At 34.2% G+C, this 22,357-nt stretch overlaps 1 long non-coding RNA gene across 1 annotated transcript in view; it reads left to right on the forward strand.

Moving 5' to 3' along the window:
- The first annotated feature begins 1,799 nt into the window (after positions 1-1,799).
- Positions 1,800-22,357, forward strand: part of LOC128780326 (uncharacterized) — a 53,963-nt gene continuing 33,405 nt past the window's right edge. Inside the window, exons 1-2 of the long non-coding RNA XR_008426252.2 lie at positions 1,800-1,983; positions 3,879-3,951. This is a non-coding gene — a long non-coding RNA (uncharacterized lncRNA). The remainder of the gene's footprint in view (positions 1,984-3,878; positions 3,952-22,357) is intronic.

The following is a 22,357-nucleotide window of genomic DNA, read 5'->3' on the forward strand; positions in this document are numbered from 1 at the left end:
GTGTATAAATAAAAAAAATACATTATAGCCCAAAGGGAAAAAATAAATATGGATGACTCCATACTGATATAAATAAATGATTTAACAAATAAATAAATAAATAAGACAATTGGCTCATATGTGGTTAGGAAGAATTCAAAATAGTTAAAATAGACACTCTGCCTTCAAGACAGGTGAGTACAACTCCCACCCTTGAGTGCGGGCTACAAAGAGTGGTGACTTCACTACAAGCAGAACCTACCCAGTGTGAAGGGGTGGGAGGAAAGAGTTTGTTTCTAGTGGAGAAACTATGTACCCTTAACATGATGTCATGCAAATGGCACTTTGCCTCTCCAACTTTGAGTTGCCTTCCTCCTCAAAACACCTAAGCCCAGGCTAATCATGAGAAAAACAGAATAATTCTGAATTCTACAAAATAACTGACTAGTGGTAGTCTTCAAAACTGTCAAGGTCATCAAAATATAGTCTGAAGAGGTCAACAAAATATCAACTGCTGAGAGAAGCTAAATGAGATGCTAGAACAGAAAATGGCATTAAGTAATAACCACAAAAATCTAAAGGAAGTAGGGTCTTTAGTTAATAATGCATCAATACTTTTTCATTAATTACAACAATATATCATCTTAACATGTCCTCAAAATTTGAAGAAAAGTCTTTTTTCTTCACAGTTAAGTTTTGTGATGAACCTGAATAGTTTTCTTACATAAAAATAACGTAAACTGGACCACTTTAAAACGGAATTGGAGCTGCCACCCCATAGGAACTGTTTTGCGCTCCTTAGTACTCAAAATCTTTGGAATGTTAAAAGAGAGTAAAAAACCCTTGACTGGCTTTTAAGCAACACCCAAAGACTTGTTTACAAGAATAACAATAATGCAAATATCATGACTACTGGATTTATGACCTCTGGACTGAATATTTAAAACACTATGTGGAATTAGCATCACTGTGTTAGTTCATCACCACCAATAGGAACACCTTCCTTCTGTTGACACAATGTTTGCCCTTCCCTTTCCCATAAATACCCTTTGGCTTTGTCTGTTAATCTGAACACTATTTGGGTTTCTGCCTGAATCAGTGCTTCTCCAACAGCTATTCTTCTTTTGATCTCAACTTAATGCTTATTGCCTCTCACTCTAGCCTCTTATTATTAACAATCATTTATTAAAAATATTAAGAGGATTGACACATTTTAAGCAGGCAAAGAAGATACTCTCTCTTTTCTTTCATTTTTATTAGTCATTATCACAGCACTTTAAATTATTTAACTGATTCACATGCCTGCTGAGTGGACTTATTTTCAATAGTATATCAGTTAAATAGATGCTGCTCTGAACATTTTGTTTTAATGATAATATTATTTTACATTGGTGCAATGCTGTGGTATGCAAAGTGCTTTTATATGCATCCATCCATTTAATTATAAAATAATATTTCAAAAAGTCAGCAGTCTTGGAATCTGTTCCCATTTAGGTTGTGTCCTTTCGCATTATCCCTGTTTACAGAAGTGCTCTTTCTAATGTGGATGTGGTACTTCTCACGTCCTTCCTCCAAGATAGAGACACTCCATTCCCAGGCACTGAGTGTTCGGTGCTGACAGCTCAGAGGGAAACGCAGTGTGCAAAGGGAGCTATGTCCTCACATTATGCTCCCTCATGGGGGCAGTTTGCATCCATTTAGAGATCCATTTAGGCTTAAATTTCCCAGCCCCATTTCCTCAACAGGGGAGATTCTGAAGTCACACCTCAGTTTCAATGATTTCTGTGGGATTATCTGGGTATTCTTTGCAAGAGCACCTTGTTCCTACATTTCTGTTCTTCCAGTCCTGCTTCCCTCAACTCTGACAGCTGTGAAGTGAGCTGTCCAAGAAACCGCCTGTACTCCTGACTCACAGTCTGCTCTCCAGGAACATCCTCCCAGAAAGCAGAGATTGAAGCCGCAAACAGAATTATTTAATTTGTGCAAAAATGCAAGTTATTCAAGGTAAGAATAAATAAGCCTCTGTATAATAAGAAATATCTTTGATGACATTAGCTGAAAGAAAAGGTTTGGGTGTTAGGTGTCTAGACCTGTGGAAGCCACGTGTGGGTGGATCTGTGAGAATAAAAACAAGTTGGGAAGGTCTTTGTAGTACATTTAATTCTAACAGTGAGTACCCACCATCGAAGAGTCGGTCACTAAAAAACACATAGAAACAATGACTTGGCAAGTTGTTGTTAGCTAGGAACTGTTATTGGCCATCCCATACAGGCCCAAGATGCATATATGGACTAGGCAGAGTGCTGAATATCAGAGATAGGGGTAATTTCTACTCAAAAACATAACCTCTCACTCATTCAAGCTGATCTAGCTAATACTGTTCTTAATACCAAGTCTTCAAGGAACAAAGACTAGTAGTACTTTTGATATGAAACCACTTCTCAAGGAGAATTTCCAGCTACTCGATGAACATGTGGTTATATTGGACATTCTCAGCCTGGAAGGGGAACTGATTTGCCAGTATTATAACATGGGTTTGCCTACCTTCTGTGCAAGGTCTTATTCCTCACTCCTATGTAAGGACTTACTGAACATTTGAAGCACTGAGCTGGTGATCCTGCAAAACCATTCATTAGGTCAAAAGAGTCACTTTACAGCAAAGGAAATGTGACCGTGGGATTTTAAGTCCTGGTATATATTGCTTTCAGAAATCAATGGGCAAGGAAAGAAGCCAACATATTTGTCAGTGGTAACTTATCTGATCATCAGAGGGAGGTAGGCTTGCTATTATCCTACCAACCCAGGACTTAATTTCAAAAACTGTTCTGTGTGTACAATTCCACTCTACTATAAATTAGTGCCTGTTATGCTTATGCCTATTTTTAGAGATTTTATTCTGTCCCACTCTTATTTGCCTAACTTAGTATGAATGTCACATCTCTTTTTCTAATTTTAAAAGATGTTATTTATTTATTTTTAGAGGGGGGAGGGAGGGAGAAAGAGAGGGAGAGAAACATCAATGTGTAGTTGCCTCTCACACATCCCACTGGGGACCTGGCCTGCAACCCAGGCACGTGCCCTGGCTAAAAATCAGACAAGTGACCCTTTTGTTTGCAGGCCAGCGCTCAATCCACTGAGCTACACCAGCCAGGGCTCACATCACTTTATTTATTGTAGTTTATGTTAAACCTTGTTATCTAGTAAAATATTTCCCTTGCCTTATTTTTCTTAAAATATGTCCTAGTTGATGACCTTTTACAATTTTGTGTAAATTTTAGAATATATTTGTAATATTTACTAAAATAGGTTCTGCTAAAATTTTAGTGTAATTGCATTAAATCTATGATTCTGTTCAAGATCATTGAAGTTTTTAAAATGTCTTTACCTCATTAATATTATCCTGCTTCATTCATTTATTGAATTTATTTCATTTAAATTTTTCCTGAAGACATTTTACCCATCTTTTGTTAGTATCATTTCCAATCCTTTGATACATTTGTAAGTGCACTTTTTCTTAGAAATTTGTAATGTCCAAATAATGTTGCTGACATAGGGAAATAAGCTTGATTTCTACATGAAATTAAATGAACTTATTGTAAACTCACCTTTTTATTCTAAAAAATTCTGTATGATACAAATATGTTTGGATTTTTTGTACACACAGTTTGTGAAGAATGGCAGTTACATATTTTTATCCCACTTCTTAACTATATATCTTGTATGCTTGTTTTATTTTCTTTCTCTGCTTTAAAGCACCATTATAAATTTGAATTGAAGTGGAGATAGTGAACAGAATTCTATCCCAAATAGTGGAGGTTAGTTCCATTCTTAAGGAATCAAAATATGCTTGGAAAGTAGCATCCATTCGTACATGGATTTAAGTCATAAATGGTTGGCAGCTCTCTACAGCTCTGGTCGGTGTGGCCTTGAAATGACGATGATGGAAAATCCTCCTGATGGGCAGAGCTTTAGGTAATGTACCTATTTTTACACTTTATGAACTTTTCTATTGACTGTCAGTGGAGATTGGCTTTCCCAGCTGGTTAAGAGTACCTGGAATGAAAAATATTGGAATATTAGAAACAACAAGTTCTGGGGTAGAGACATGTGGATAATATTTATCGCATTTTAGTCCCCAGCAGATAGAATTTTAACATAACACGGGCACTAAACTACCAAGTAGAAAAAATAACAGAGCAAGTTATCAGCAGTCCTTTGCCAAGGGCACTTCAATAGTGGTATGATGACCATACCCACAAAGTGAGTGATGGCGGCCAGCTAGGAGGACGTTTGTGTGAATATCCAAGCCCTGACTACCACTTATCTATACATTTTGAACATGAGCTCCCCTTTCTTACATGCAGACAGTCAGCACCAATATCTGAAAGCTACTAGTATAGAACTCCATATAACATCACATAAGACCAGGATGTTGACAGCCTAAGTGAAGATAATATTGATACTAGACGAGGGTGGAATGTCTTCTTCTGGATGCTGAATACACACTGCATTAAACATTTTGTTTCCAGAAGGAAGTACCCATGTGTCTGGGGTTACATTAGAGAAACATGAACTCAAGGTCCTCATGAATAAAACTCTAAATCAACATACTAGGTGAGCAATTCAAAATAGAAAGTCACTTAAAATGAAGGGAACCTGGAATAGATAGTCAAATAGGAAAATAACTAGAATCAATTGTGGTTTTGAGACCAGCTGCAATGTCAGAAACTGAACTTGGTCTCACAACTTTATTCTTCTTAATTCCCCTTACAAAGAAAAACTCATCATATTCATGGTAGAACTGCCCCATAATGTTTATGCAGAGTTGGAGAGGATTGGTCCAAGATACAAACTGCAGTAGACACAGCAACATGCTGCCTATATTATCCTCCCTCAAGGAAACATGTGTTCAATGACTAACGAGTTCACTCAGCAAAAGCCTCCAACCAACAGTTAGTTCAGGATCTTCCAAGGTTACAGAGAGCTGTTTTACCTTATGTCAAACCTTCCCACGGTATGATTTAGGTGTGAGTATAAAGGCCAGCCAATCTGCACTCATGGAGGACAATTGGCGTGCAAATCTCAGACCTTCTTCTCTGCTGGGTCCTCTACACTTTTCTCAGTGCTCAAATATTCCTGCCATCAATGTTCCCTTTTCCCCATTTTTTTTACAGGTGTTGATCCTGATACATATCTTGAGCCCAACGTCCTCTCTTATTTTCTCTTTCTGGAGTACCTACTCTTAGGTATTTACTGCAAAGAATGAAGGAAATCAGACTTTTCTACAAGCAATTCTGTTGCAATAAGACAATATGCTTTACTCATTTTTCTAGAGTTTCCTAGGCAAAGGTGATCCCAAGCAAACATCATCAGCTATTTTGAATTTCTGTAGGTAAACCCACAACTTACACATGTTAGAAATAGACTACAGATGCAAATTTGCTTGTTTAACAAAGCACAACATTCACTTCTAACAGCTCAGAAAAATAAAGTGCTTGGGAAGAAAATTGTAACGCACTTGCTATTCAATAGCTTAAATCTCTGTGGGATTTATTAAGCACCAAATAACAACACTGACGCTTCCCTGAAAAAATATAAATTCATTATTTCTGGAAACTACTACTGTTGCATTATGATTTATTCACAGAAGAAAATGACATTCTTGGGTATTAGAAGTAAATTTTAAACATTAGTTTAAAGAATTTAATTTCTAAGTTCATTTCAGTACAATTTATTATATTTTTTTGTGCAGGCACGTAGGAAAATGTTACTTCATGAAAGTGACTTTATATTTATTACATAATCATTTATCCCAAATTTATATATATATATATATATATATATAAATTCACAATATTGCTGATTGTGAAGCAGAACTTTGATCTTTGATTCGTATACCTCCTTCTAAATATTTATGTTCATGAAGTGTATTTATTCTCCTTTAAATAAGCAAGCAGTAGTGGTGGTAACAATTGTCACATCTTTTACAAGTATATATTGAAGATATAAGAGACCAGCATTCAACATTTTTCAACATTACATTTTTTATATGTCTAGTTAGTTATACATTTGTTATCCTTTCTTTTAGTGTTTCTCTAATGTATGTTATCTGTTTCACCAATTCTCCTCTTCCCCATCTCCACAGCATACAGGACAAAACTCAAAATCCTCATGTTGACATTTAAACCCTCTGGATCCGGTCCTAATCTCTCTTTTGAGCTTTATTTCTTCTACCGCCTTACCAATAAACTACATGTCCAGCTAAACCTGGGCTCATTGCTAACTCCTAGGACATGGAGGCCTTTTTCTCACGCTCGTCTCTCAGTCTGGTAGACCGTACATCAAGGCCCATCTCTATTTCCTCCTCACACGCACAGTCTCATGATCTCCCTGTTTTCATCACACTTGTCTCTGTAATGTTAAATTCAACAATCAAAGCCTGGTCCTAGAAGTCACAGGTAGTGTGTGTGTGTGTGTGTGTGTGTGTGCGTGCATGTGTTTGCAGTTAGATGGGTAGTTAACACTCTCAACGAGTTTACAGAGGTTAATTTTAACTAAGATTCTGTTAGCTGGTACCTCTGCACTTTTTACCTCTAGATAATTGTGAATCTTATCCAACATATGTAGGTATAATTTTCAAGAAAAAATTTTGAAAAGCTTATTTCCACTGTTGCAAAACTTATTTCAATGAAACAATTTAGAAACAAAATGCTCACGTACATCAAACTGAGGAGCTATGAGCTGATGGTTACATTGCAATCATTGCAAATCTATTCAAATACTAAAGCTTTATGTTGTCTCAACAGCAAATTACTGAAAGTTTATAGAAAGCTTTTCTTTCTTGTCTGTCTGCTTCCTCCCCCTCCCGTCTTTCTCCATGGCATTCTCTTCCTGGCCTCCTCCACTTCCTCTCCCACTTTGTCTTGTTGCCTCCCCTGCTCACTCTTTGGTAACAGTGACATATATACTGAACGGCAGCACGATAACCTTAAGTAAGGTTGCAAAAAGTTAAGCTACTTTAAAGTATGCATTGTAAAACATATGGTATGTGATCATCCTCTGAGAAAACTGAATTTGTATACCCAAACTCTAAACCAATGTCTAGGTCAGATTTATTCTCTTCAGTGCAAGGCCTTACTTTTTTTTAATGTTCTACAATTTAATTTTTGGCTCTTTCTTAACAAAAAAAAAAGCAGTGTCTTACTGAACCACATGTTATTAGCATTTTTATTTTACAGAAAGAATAAAATGCGGTCTCTCAGTATAACACAGCCTATAGAGCATAGTCAAAGCACTCACTAGTTAGCCATTTCCACTGCCATGTCTGCTCCAAAGATTGTTTTTCTCCTTCCTCTCCTGAGGTTTCTGAAGAAACATCTGAGCCAAAACAGTTGATCATATTAATTTGGAAACTAGCGTAGAATATTACTTCTCTGAGTCAAAGTATAAATTCTTCCTGCTTCCAATTCTTTAGAACCCCAAGTGTGACTTTAGTCTAAGTTATTGGGATAATTAACTCAAGTCCTCATTTCCCCTGGTTATGAAAATTCAAGCTGGATGTTTTATATAAGGAGAATATGCAATTGAGCTGTTAAATGAGTATAAGCTCAGGCCACTGAAAAATCTTAATAGAATTATTTGGTGTGTGCACTTAATAACACCAGGTCCTTCCATCCATTTATATAAATGCAGCTACTAGTCACATTATATTAGAAAAAGTGATATGTCAATAGCATCATCTTTAAACTCTTGGGGTTTCTACCTTTTATATGAGGTGCTTAATTTCATGCTCTAATAAAATTGCTGATTTATATTCTCAAATAATTAATTCTTCTAACTTTGTTCAATAATAATTAAATTATGTGATGTTTTCCAAAAAGACAATTTAGAATTGTTATTTGAAAGATAAGAGAGTTGCTTGCCTAAATGTAAATTGGCTTTGTTGTTTATTAATATAACTAACATTCTTCATTAAATTGAAATATACCAGCTTATAATGTAAGGATCTAGGAGCTTAGAAACTTTCCAGAGTTAATGTTCTATACTTTCATTTTGATTTGAATGCGTAATTTAAATAAAACAACTTAGAGCTTCCTTTATTTTCTTTGCTAAAACAAATCACACTATTTGCAACTGGTGAGGCATTTATGTGATTCTACATAATTGCAACAAAACAAAGCTAGTTAAATATTTAATTCATACCCTAAGTTTGATCTTTTGTTATATTTTAAATCCATAGTAATATTGTGATTGCTATTTAATTTCCTGATGTTTTTAATTTTCTAGCTCCATAATAAACTATTAATAAGAACAAAATGCATGCTTTGAAGAACCTAATTTCAAATATGTGTTGAGTGTTATAATGAAAAATGGTGAGTGAGTTACTAGGGTAATTTGTTTAAAAGTTTTAGGTATATCAAACACCTTACTTCTACTTATAACTTTAATAAATTGATTGAGTTAAGGAAAAAATGAGTAATGTATTTCCCTGAGTTTACCTAAAAATACCATTTCAGATATGTGTTTTGAAGTAATTCAAACTCAAACATCATATCTACCTTCACATCTAAATCTACTCTGTGTGTGTGTGAGTGTGTTTTCTAAATGCAAGGGGGCCCTATCTTCTTTATACTATGAAGATACTGGCCTTTTATTGTACTTCCTGCCTTTGGTTTGGCCTATTTTATGTGATTCATTTATGATTTATCTTAATTTCATTTTATTTTATAAAGTATACTTTCCTGTAATTCTCAGTGATCTTAAGCTCCAGTTCATGTTGAAGAATAAGACACTAAACAAGACTACTATACATGTGTACTTGCCCAGTAAGGCTTGTTACTAGAATCTTTTGTCTAAAGTTGGCATTGCTAGGTTTTCGCTTGGAGAACAATAGATGCCATTGCTGACATGCTTTTCCTTGGCCCTATGAGTTTCTCTGTGGAGAAACCTGTCATCCTTCCTGAGAAGGGGTGAAAGTTTGAGTGTGACAGTCCAGGGGGCATGGCAGAAGAATAGGGCTGGGAAATAGTGCTCACACTGTTCAAATACAGGTTCTCCCAGTTCTTCCATTTACCATGCATTACTCCCAGTTCAGGTGGGCCTGATTCCCTGAAGGCTGCAATTCTTTTAGTGGGGAAGTCTCTAGAATTCCAGATGCATCCTTCTTTTTCTTTTTTTCCATGTCAAAGAACTAACTTGAATTTGCCTGTAATATGTTCCATCCCCCAACATGAAGTTAAACTCAAATGCCAATATGAAAACTCCAACTTCCCACTGAAGCAGTCATTTTGCACAAAGATACTTCCACAGATCTATACACAGAACTGTACTTATTATCTCAGACACCAGTAGAATTCATCATGTACTGAAATGAGTATTGAGATACCACTTCGCACTGGTGAGGATGGCCGTGATAAACAAATCGACAAACAACATCTGCTAGAGAGGTTGTGGAGAAAAGGGAACCCTAGTGCACTGTTGCTGGGAATGAAGACTGGTGAGGCCACTGTGGAAAACAGTAAGGAATTTCATCAGAAAACTAAAAATGGAACTGCCTTTTGACATGGCAATTCCACTGCTGGGATTATACCCTAAGAATCCTACAATTCCAATTCAAAAGAACCTATGCACCCTAATGTTCATAGCAGCACAATTTACAATAGCCAAGTGCTGGAAACAACCTAAGTGCCCATCAGTAAATGAGTGGATCAAAAAACTATGGTACATTTACACAATGGCATACTATGCAGCAGAAAGAAAGAAGGAGCTCCTACCCTTCGCAACAGCATGGATGGAACTGGAGAGCATTATGCTGTGTTAAGTAATCCACGTGGTGAAAGACAAATACTATATGATCTCACCTATTAGTGGATCTCACCTAATCAACAAAATGAGCAAGCAAGCCAAATATAACCATCTGTATCTTTCATACCTTCCTCCTTTTTAAAATCCTATAACCACTGTGAGAGTTGCCTGGTGTTAGGAGAACTCAGGCCTATTCTGAATTCTACAGAGCACTAACCTCAGAGGACATCTGAGCTATTTTTTTTTTCCTCTCTGCATTCTGAGTCAGTTATCATTAATCTATTTGCTTGTCAATTCCCAAGAAAAAAGTCATTGTAACATTTTCTTTTAATCCTTTGTCCTTGTAAGATTTATGCTTTCTGGCTTTTTAATTATCTTTTTTCCTGGTAATTAAGAAACTGGTAAGGAAGATACATGTGTTAAATTTACCATCTTTGATGAAAAGTCTTTATTTGATTTCATTACTTTTTAACGATTTTATTTATTTATTTTTAGACAGATGGGAAGAGAGGGAGAGAAACATCAGTGTGTGGTTGCCTCACACGCTCCCCCTATTGGTGACCTGGCCTGCAACCAGGCATGTGCTCTGACTGGGAATCAAAACAGCGGACCCTTTGGTTCGCAGTCCGGCACTCAATCCACTGAGCCACACCAGCCAGGACTGAAAAGTCTTTATTTTAAACTACTTAAGAAAAAAGGGAAAAAATTATTTAAGTAGAATGTTCTTAGAAGGTAAAATATAGTACATTTACTCCTTAATTAGAAGGCTTTAATGCATTCTTTCTGGAAAATAAAATGAAAAAAAAATGTATATCTTAACGCGACTACTGTGTGCCTTTTTGGTAAGAAGCTAGTGTCTTGCTTGTCCTTTTCAGAAAACTGTCACTGTTAGTACTAATATAGGCCTAAAACTTCTATGTTCTAAGAACATGAAAAGTCATGACATAATGTTTCTCCTTAAAAGGTATATATAAGACATATAACTCTCTTTAGAAGTTTCTTTTGATCTTAATTTTTGGAAATGCTTAAAATCAACTAACATTTTCTCTAAAATATCTGTTTAGTATTGATATTTAATTAGAAATTTGGTTATTTTTCAATGATTTAAATAAATTTTAATATTGATTTTCTTATGATATTTAAAAATGTATAATTTAATGAATTGTTTTCCTGCCCCTAGACATTCCTTAAGTTTACTGGTGAGGGGAAGGGGGTTGTAGACACTCTGCCTTCTACTAGATAAAGTGGAATTGAACAAAATGTTAGACGTTGTAGATATTAGTCTTTTCAAGGCTCACATTCCAGTTCTCTGAGGTATACCTTTTGGAATTGTTTATATTAGCTGAATATTTCAATGGATATCATAAAATTAAGACAAACACAACTTAATATCATCAGGTCCCTTAAGCAATTTCAATGAGATCTCAATTGTCTTGTTGCTATAATGGAATAAAATGTCTTTGTTTTACTTTGTTCTATAAATCAAGTTTTTCTCAGATTTCCTCTGTATCACTTGAAATTTTAAATATTGTACTTGGCTGAAAAGGTTTTAAAAATTGATAAAGAGCTCTAGCTGGTATGGCTCAGTGGATTGAGCACAGGCCTGTGAACCAAAGGGTCGCTAGTTCGATTCCCAGTTAGGGCACATGCCTGGGTTGCAGGTCAGGTTCTCAGTAACGGGCTAGAGAGAGGCAGCCACACACTGATATTTCTCTCCCTCGTTTTCTCCCTCCCTTCTCCTCTCTAAAAAAATAAATAAAATCTTTAAAAAATTGATATATTTATATTTTGTAGAAATATTTTCAGACTCCCAATCTTGGGAATCTTTTGGATGCTTCAGAAGTAATCTATATAAAATACATGAAATGGCATGGCAAAGTATATTGAAGGTAAAAATAAAATCAAATAAATCTTCCAGTGAAATATTAAAGTTCCCAGGAAACCAAGGACAATTATATACGTAACCACTCTATTTTAGGCTCTCTCTTATCTTAGAGGTCTTTTGATCAAATTACTTTTTGTTAAGTTCTACCCTGTGTCCTTTCTTCGTTTATGTTTTCCTTAAGAGTTATCAAAGTAGACTATTGCCTGTAGCCATAGCATGCTCAGGCAGCTTTAATGGAAGTTATTGCAATTCTGTCTCTTGTGATTTTATTGGTCAAGTGTGATTCATGCATTAAGTCAAGCATTAAAGAATACGAGGGATTCCTCTCGGTGGTGAAGTTGTGATCACTTTTGCGAGAACCAGACTGAAATGAGCCCTTAAACAAGGTTTGTCTTAAAGAATAGGAGGTTCTGATTTCTGTTATAATCATGGAATTTTTAAAACCAAATGTCTCTCGAGCATCACCATCACCACCATGCTTTCTTTAAAGTGTGAAAACCGAGTGAAGAACAATATTGCCCAAAATCACAGAACTCGCCATTAACAAGGTCAGGTTAGAAATGCAGACACTTTAGTACAGAGCCATTATGCAAATGAAAAATTAATATACCTTGTTTTAATAAAGTCTTTGAGCATATTTAATCATAAATCTTTTAAATGGAGAGAAGAAATGGTAAATTGCACAGAGTTGATTCAGACTTGTCTTTTGTAGCTAGCCCTTACAACATATGCATGTATTTAAAACATGCTTTTCAAGTATTTGGCGTATAGGACTATGGCAGACATTGTATCCAAGGACCACTTTTTCTATTGGTTCTCTCAAAAATTACTGCAAATTTAAAATGACAGAGACAAAAGATATTTGCATATCTATTAATTTTCTTTTATATCTTGTCTTCCTTCATACAAATATTTTCTCCCAATTTACAAACTACCAATTAGTACTAAGACAGTCTGGGCTTTTTCTCAGAGTTTAAATTATATATATATATATGTATATATATATACACACACACATATATATATAATGTATTATATATAATATATACATATTATTTACTTTGCCATATTGCATCCCATTTTTTCAATTATGCATTTTTAACTTATATTTTGTCAAGCTATCTATGTATATATATTTTACTTTTATTTGTTTTAGTTTTTCTTTTCTTTTTCTTTTTCTTTTCATTATTTAGGCATTTACTTCCTAATGCCAATTACTCTAATTGTTTGAGGCAGCCTTTTTCTTTCCAATTTAGCTAATTTGGGGGTCTTGCCTATACATTTGAAATATTCAGGCTAATGTCCATCTCCATTTGTCATTCATTAATTAATGCTACCAGTACAGGTGAATAACTCTGTAAAGTAAACTGTAGTTTGGATTAAGAGATTGTGATTTAACAGTTTTTTTCTGGACCCCCAAGCCTCTAGCATTAATTTATATACAAATTATTTTGGTTGTATAATTTTAAGAGAAGAATCTCTATAGGTGTATCTTTGTTTTCCTTTGAAATGCTATGGAGATAAATAGAAACTTTGTGCCTTCTAGATTTGGCAAATATACTATTTAAACAGTATAACAAAACATTGCAATTTCTTACTAGTTGGGAATTTAGGTCTACTTTGAAGCAGAAGTTATTTAAAAAACATATTTATCCTCTGGAGTACATTCTGAGATCTTCAATCACTGAGAACAAGATTAAGCTTCTTTTTATTAGAAAAGATTGAGGGGAATAGAATAAAGCAGCCTGAGAAAGAAAACAAGAGGCATGAGGTAGAGAAATCATCACTCCCAGATTATTTTATATACAATTATTATAAAATGAGATAATTGGAAGATGATTCTCCATTGTTCTCTCCTGTTTTTTCTCTTTCCCTTGAGCAGAGTTTCTGACAGCTTTGTTTTGGATTACCTTTTCAAGGGTGTTTGTACAGCAAAATCCCGTGGAAAACAGAGACCCTCTCTCCCTCCAGAGCAGAGGACTGATTTGTTTGCTCTCCAGGATAAGAAACCTGATGCGTCTCTGTTTTGCAAAGATTAGGCAGGTTGGCTGGCAGTCTCCTTATCATATTGGGCATTTCCTAAGCTTGGCTTCCTTGGCTGGGGTCCAGAGCCACCAGATGTGCAGCATTTAACTGAGCCCACTTTGCATCATCCCAGTTGAACTTGTGGGACAAGTGGAATCAAGACAAACACGAAGCTCTTACTTTCTGATCCGCCATGAGCAATAAGTGTATTTTCTCTGAGCAGATAAGGCCTTGTCCTTTGCCGGCATTCATGAAGCTGTGGCAAGCTAAATTATTAGTTTGCAAGGAGGGCACTGTCACTGGCCCACCTTAGTCCTTCAGATAATATTCTCTTTGAAAATCTTTTCATACCTATAATGAATCATAAAGTCCAAAATTTCTTATTAGATCCACTTAGTTGCATATTTTCTTTTCCTCATTTTCTTTCTTTATATTCTTTTAAAAAGTTTTTTGTATCCATATTGTTTAGTGGAAATCAGAGAAATAGTCTCACACATCTGGATTTGGATGACTCTGAAGGACAATGTTGGTGTCAGAATGATATAATAGCATGCATAATTATTAAGGATTCTGCAATGTCTTACCATGAGTTCCAAAGCGAACAGGCAAATATAAAACACAAAGAATTCCTAGAAAAACTGAGAGGGCTGTGGAATTTCCTTACAAGCAGAGCAAGAGACTGCAGATCTATGTAATGTAGATCTTAAAGGCAACTTCATGAAGCTTACGTCTATGTTTTACACTCTTATCACACATAATGAAATGATGTGACGATGTATTCTTTAATAATACATGTGCACTCAGTTCACAGCAGACAGCAGAAATTTAGAGCATGCCAACGTCCAGTGATTTTTTTTCTGTTTTAATCTATGGTGTCCAACATTGGTTTTTCATATTTTCCAGGAATTTCACTTTAATATTCCTGAGGTTGTTTTTAACCAGGACACCAGATTACACTGCAGAGTTTTCCCATTTTACCTTTGAATAACTTCTCTCCCCAAAATTATATCTCTAATTTATGAATTGGTCTGAATTAGAGGACAGAGAAGGTATTCCCTTTCTAACAGATGCTATACCACTAAGTTAAATCAGATCAAATACTGTCTAGAACTATTGTGGTCCTTCCACATCATTTTAACTACCAGTGCTCATTGTTATTGTCAGAAAACAGTTGTGGAAACAGCTAGATAAAGGTTTATCAAAATACATATTAAACAGTTAAAATTATTCATTTATTGGCTATAATTTTTATAAGACTTAAAAAATTTAAACAATACAAACATACAAAAGGAGACATTTATAATGACCTACATGAAGGCAGATCAAATGGGCAACAGTAACTAACGACATTTAATAGCAATTGCGAAAACTGTTGTTTTACAGTTTCATAGTCACATTTTTCTCCTTCCCTTTCATCATGAATGTCATCTAGGATCCCTTCAGTAAAGTATTATTTATTTAAACTACTCAATGTAACTTGAAATAATACTTATAAGAATAAACTGTGATTGATTTTATAATTGTTTGTCATTGAAATTACAAGTTTATAACTAGATCATACCCAGGGGAGATCTTGTCCAAATTTCTTATTCTTCAGATAATGAGATAAATAAACTGAAAGATGAAGGAGCATTCCCTAATTCCCTTCTAGACTACTGAGAATTCTCACAGTTGTCCTCAGCATTCATTTCATTGCTCCTTCTACCGTATCATTCTGCATTGAGGAAACCATCTTGGAGTGAAATCAGGAGAACAAGGCCTGGCTTGTTCCTGAAGTATTACTTCCTCTCAGGGATTTTATGTATGGTTTCAATCAAATTCCTCTGGCCTCTTACAATTCAGCCAGAAATATATTATAAAAATACATCCAAAAATTTCCAAGATTATGTTCATTATGTTGAATAAGAATTGAGGTAGTTGTTTAAGTTAATTTATGTCAGGAAGTCATGATGGTAACACACTTGCAAAGTTACAGGGAGAGAGAGAGAGAGAGAGAGAGAGAGAGAGAGAGAGAGAGAGAGACTGGAAAGCTAGATCACACGCCATTAAATAGATTATAAACATTTATCAGGCTAAATAAAGTATCAGAGGGAATACTAAGAAGAATAAAACATTTTTACAGAGTAGATATAGATTTAAAGGCTCAAATAAAATAAGAATAAAGCCTGGCACATAATTATATCTTAATACAGTTTTTGTTTTGTTTTGTTTTATTATTTCTGCAATTGTTCTTATTGTTATTTGGGTAGAAAAATATAAATTTAAATAAATGGAATTAATACCATTGGAAAATTATTAGCTCTGCAATATGTATAAGTAAAATAAACATTTAATTAAAATGAATTCTAAATCAAGTACTGTATTTATGTAGCAAAAGATGATCATGCTGAGTTTTTTATTTTTTAAAAAAAACATAAAAAGCCTATTCAGAAACAGATGTTTTATAACCTAATCTAGAAAACAGAGCCTAATGTGAAGCTGAAATGTTAATGTGTAGTTGTGGGCTGCAATCTCGTGGCACTGATTTTTGGAATCCTGGTCTTGGTGGAAAAAAGTCACCCTCGATATACCGCAGCAGGACAATTGAGTGGATTTTCTCTGGAGAAGGCAACTTGGTCTGTGCTGCCAGAACATGGGCAGCAGTGAAGGTAGTCAGAGAGCGCTCTCGGCTGAGCAAGTGGACAGAGCCCAGGGCCGTGTGAGACCAAGTCAATATGGACCAATGGAAAGCAGGCACAAGGGGCATCCAAACTGGGTTTCACACAAAGCTCTCAGTTTGTGGTTTTGTTTTACATTTACATTTATCCGGATAGTGCTTATGTATTCCCAAGCTTTACCATATAAATTTCAAACGAGGTTACATTGCTTCTTATGTATAAGGATACATTTTCATAAAATATTTTTGTATGTCTAGATAGTATATGTCTACCTCTGTCATTGTGTGCCTACCACCTAAAGTCAAGTCTTCTGTTACCATATATTTGACCCCCTTTACCATCCCCATCCCTTTCCCTCTAGGAACCACCATATATTGTCTGTTAGTTTTTGTTTTTCATGTTTATTTGTTACTTTCAGTTTTATATCCCACATATGAGTGAAATCATATGGTTCTTATCTTTTCCTATCTGACTTATTTTGCTTAATATAATATTCTCAAGATACATCCATGTTGTTGAAAATGGCAGTATTTCATCTTTTCTTGTAGATAAGTATTATTCCATTATATCCTTTATTCAAACATATATTGAAATATATTCAGGTTGTTTCCATGTCTTTGTCACAGTGAATAATGCTGTAATGAACATAAGGATGCATAAATCTTTGTAAATGAATGTTTTCAAATTTGAAAAATACTTTTTCTTTAAAAAGTGTATGCCTATCAATTTCTTGCCACATTAAGGCCATAATAATAAAAATAACAGATAAATTATTTTGTAATTTGAATCCTGTATAAAACCAAAACTTGTGAGTTTTCATTTAAATTAATCTATGAAAGCTAAATTAATGTAAATATTATTTATTTTGACATAAATAATCTAAATGGATTAACATTTTACTCCATATTGCCAGAGTAAGCTTGGCATTGATCTGATTTATAAGAGAGTGTTCTAACTTTTTAAATTAATATTATAGTTGAATATCCAATAGACTTTTATTAAGATAATTTTGATTGATTTTAAGATAATTGTGCTAGAGGTTACCTATGGGCACAATTCTACATTCTAGTGAATATATTACAACAATAGATACCTAGAAATTTAATGTATTTATGTAAAACTATTCAGGTCACAACACCTCATTTTTAAAAATAATAAATGACAGAGAATATTTTCTAAAGTAAAAAATATTAAAGTATAATCTTAATATGAGTTATAATATAAATGTATATTTACATATAAACCCATGTTTTCTTATTAAAGCCAAAATATTCAAATTAAAGTTATTTTAGGATATATTAGTAATTGATAACAGGTGACAAAGAAAAATTTAAGACATATTTTACCTGAACTTTTCCCCTCATGTTTACTTCTTTCACATTATTAATTCATCAATAATCTACAAAATCGATCAAATGTGTTGTCTACTCATGTACATTTCAGGCAAGTCATATCTATCTAAATGTTTGTTTTTTAAAAAGGAAAATATATTCTCTCAGATAAGATTTTAGCTGTATTCCTGTAAAAACTTATGTGATCTAGGAAGATCTTAAATGTGTTATTTCAGTGAGGAACCAAGGAACCAAACATGCAACAGCCAATTTTTTATTCAGTAATTTCAGTAATAACTATTTCATTATTTCAAGAAGACCTAAATTATGAAAGTGAAAACTGAACAAATAAAAACTGATCACTTCCTTCTTCTCCCTTCAACCTGTGAACACATCTCTATCATCTTTATACCTGAATTTTCTCTGTTATTATTATAGTCTAGTTTACAATCCTCTCCCCCACCCCCAAAAAAGAATGACAAGGTAAATAATGGAGCCGTGAATTCTTCTAACTTCTCTGACATGCAAGGTTGAGGTTTTTTGTTGTTGTTGTTAGGCATTGAAACCAGTAGCAATTTGAAATATATAATTTATCTAACTAATCAATCATTCATATTCAGTTTATAAAAGCTCATGCTGTAGAGTAAATAACTGCATCATGCATAAAAGTGGAATGTGATAGGTTGCTATCAACAGCATCTCCACTGGTAGGCCAGGAAATCTTGACTTCTCTGAAGGGTGCAAATTAACTTGGAGGAAAGATAAAAATTCTTTGGAGGAGGCCAGACAATGGGGCAGAACGAGCAGTCTTCTCCACACCTGCACTGCAACAAAAACAGCAAATAGCCTTAGTGCTTCCTAAACTGGAAGCCATCATTGACTTGTGACTACTCCGTTCTCAGGCTTCTTAGTTCATCTTCCTCCGTGCACAAGTATCTCTGTGTTTATCATACTGCATTATATTTTATATGCTTATTTGTTTATCTTCTCAACTAGATGATGAGTTTTTGCGTAAGGAAAAGAAATTGGTCCTATAATGTTTTTTGTGTAGTATTTGTATTTGGGCCACCCCCGAAAGAGTCAGGTACTCTAGGACACCTCAACCCTTTTGAGATTGAGCAAGAAAATTGTGTTTGGAAGAAAGCAGTCACTGTTGGCATTTTCAACAGGCCTCTTGGATATCATTAAAGAAAGAAATTTTGAGGTCAGAAGCAATGTCGTGGAAGCCCACCCTCCCAAGCTATGGGCCTGAAACAGTCATTCCAAAATAAGTGGCCAGCCGTAGCGTTGGTGATATAGTGAGTGATTAGCATAGCTGCCTTCCAAAATAAGTGGCCAAACATAAACTTGCCAAGAAGGGTTTTTAACGTTTTCCAGATCAACATTTTGGGGAAGTTATAAAAGTTGCTAATTCTGTTATGTAAATAACTGTTCTTGTTCTCTTCTTCCCTAACAGTAAGTATCAATATTGGTTGTGGTGTACTATCTGTCAGTCTCTTCCACTGAAATTCAAGATAATAGTTGATACATTGAAATGTTGAAACTATAATTATTTTTCATCCTATAAGGGAAATATCAAAAGCTCCTACTAGAAAATTGGCAATTTCAATAAACATGAATGAAGTCTCAGACTGATGCATGAATTTGTCAGGGCTCCTGTAACAAAGCCCAAATCCTGGGTGACTTAAAGAACAGAAATTTACTTTTTCACAGCTCTGGAGGGAACAGAAGTCTAAGACCAAGGTGTCTGTAAGATTTGTTTCTTCTGAGGGCCCTGAGGCAAAGATTTGTTCCAGGCCTCTCTCTTTCATTCGCAAATGGCCACCTCCTCCTTACGTCCACCACGCTTTCTCTCTGACTATCTGTGCACACGTTTCCTCTTTTAAAAGGATGCCAACCACAAGAGGATTTGAACTACCTGAGAGACCTCATTTTAACTTAATCATTGCAATAAAGACCAGAAACAGTGACATGTGAGCTTAGGACTTCTACCTCTGAATTTCTGGAGGGATATAATTCAGTCCATAATAATAGCTAAATCAATTTTCTAAATGCTTTAAATGGTGGGTAAGTTTTACTGAAATTATCCAGAAATTTACAATAGATTTCCCTTTTTCTTACAACAAGGCCTCGATGTTATTCATCGAATGATGAAGAAAATTGTGTGATTCTTTTCTGTGAAGATTGCACTATACAAATATATTTTTCAAAAATGTTTGTTTTGGACAACTGTATTTTGAATGTAAAGCATCTGTCACATTATAACATCACGCTTTCACTTACTCATGTGGAACACCATATGCAACATTTTGGAAACACACTGACTTCGGGTGGTAAAGATTCAGAGTGAGGCTGCCAGTGCTGTTGCCTGAAGAGAGCATCTCTGCAGCTTATCTTCATTCTTCTGGATACTTATTTTGCACATTAACAATTGCTAATTTGATGAGTACTGACAACTGCTTTCTGCTGATTCACTTATGCTAGCTAATATATATGCTCCTAAAAACTCACATTGATATCTTCCTACAAGAACATGATAATTGTCTAGATATAGCATTTTATAGTTTCTTTTGTATTTTGCCTTTATTTGCCAGCAGCATTAAAATAGAATGATTGTATATTTATTCCTTCTATCTGGGAAAAACGCACTTAAATGTCTTGGAATATTAGCTATCTATGTTTAAACAAATGCAAATATTTCACTAATATAACAATAAACTGCTAAATAACTTAGGAAATCATATAAACTATAAAGCTACTTAAAGCTTTCAACCTTCACAACAAGGAATGTTGGCCTTTGAAAATTAGAGTGAATGCTTACTGTGTGCCAGACATGGTGTGAAACTCTTGAAATACATATTATCTAATGACACGTGTCAATTTTATAACTACTCTCTCAGTGAGATCCTTTCGCTATCTCCATTTTACAGATGGGGAGACTAAGGCTCAGAGGGATTAAGTAATTTATCAAACTTCACACTAGTGACCAGAAAATCATGCAACCAAAATTCAGGCCAAGTGTGTGTGACCCCAGAATTAAGACTATTAGCTACTGCGAACATAGCTAGCTATCAGAATCATTAGAAAACGTACTGAAGGATTAAGAACATTGATTTTTGATCATGAAACTAGAATTTTTATATTAGCTCCATCACTCATCTGTATAACCTTCCTGCGTTTCAAAATATTCTTACCACAGAGTCTTAACCTGAAATTATCCAGACAAACTCTTCATATCTAGCCAACATGGATCCTCTCCCTCAGTGTGCCAGTCTCCTTAGTGTTGTTCTAGATGTATCCCTACAATACAGTAAACCAACCCCCTCACATCATAATGTGTCTCATGTGGGCTGGGGGGGAAGGCGGTTTACAGTTGTGAGTATGTGAAACACAGAGCTTATTCTTGTATTATTATTTATTAATTATTATATTAAATGGTATAAATAACTAAAGTGATGATCAATTCAAAAAGCTTAGTACAGGTCTAATCACAGAGCAACCATTTAATTTGTACCTGAAAATATTGTATTTTTGTCAATATTGTTACCACATTATTATTATTATTATTATTATTGGCAGTAGAGATTATATTTAATATATTGAGTTATAAACATTAAAAAGTGGTTTATTTTAATATTTTCTAGTGTGATGTAAAGTTTAATAGAAGCTATACATTTTGTGCATATGACCATCACTCTAAGATAGAAATTATAAGTCAAAACTTCAAAGAAATACTGTCATAGTTGAGCTACAAAAGGAGGGAGTTCTTTGCACTGCCTTTCATAGCCACCAATGGTCCCTACAGTGATTTCCTGGGGAGAGAGGGTCTTTCCAGACTAGGAAAAAGTAAGACAACTATTTTGATTGGAGACCCACTATATTGTATATAAATACATTTATTTTACTGAAAATACAGATAAATACATTTACTTTACTGATTCACAATCTACCAAAATTGTAGTGTTAACAATTTTGCCTATTTTAGGAAATCCTCATTATTCTTACATATGTACTTTTTAATATATTATTTTATTTTTTCATAACTAACCTATAACTCAGTTCATGTTGACAGTAAGAAAGTCTCAGGATTTTGAATTTTTCATCTTGAATTTTAAAGTCATGTAAAAATTGTATCTGATGATAAAAATGTTCAGTTATTTAGAAAAATAACAGTATTAAGAATATTCATACAAAAATATGACATAGAAGAACTAGGAAACAAATATATTTTTCTATGTCAGAGACAGAATATGCACTTTTTAAAATAGAAGTGAAATGAATGTTATTAATGTTGTAATTACTACTAATAAAATCTTTTATAGTGGGATTACTTAGAAATTTTCATTCTATGTTCTAAGCAATAATAATGATTATAATGAGGGTAAAAATAATGTTTATTAATATTTACCATATTAAATATAGTATTTGAGAAAAAGCTTATATATTAATATGCATATATTTAATTAAATTATCTTCTTATGTTACTGAGAATATAAAAAGTAAAAGAAATATAAATTCCACTTTTGAATATGTTTTATTAGTTTCTGTGGTTATAAATATTTGCATAATATTCTTAAATTCCAGTACCATCTGTGACAAATCTTGATGCTTAATAAGTATTTTAATAAATAAATGGCTAATATTGTGAAAATATATATATATTGTTTTAATGACTA

The sequence above is a fragment of the Desmodus rotundus genome, chromosome 2 (assembly GCF_022682495.2).
Source record: "Desmodus rotundus isolate HL8 chromosome 2, HLdesRot8A.1, whole genome shotgun sequence".
Classification (NCBI taxonomy): Eukaryota; Metazoa; Chordata; class Mammalia; order Chiroptera; family Phyllostomidae; genus Desmodus; species Desmodus rotundus.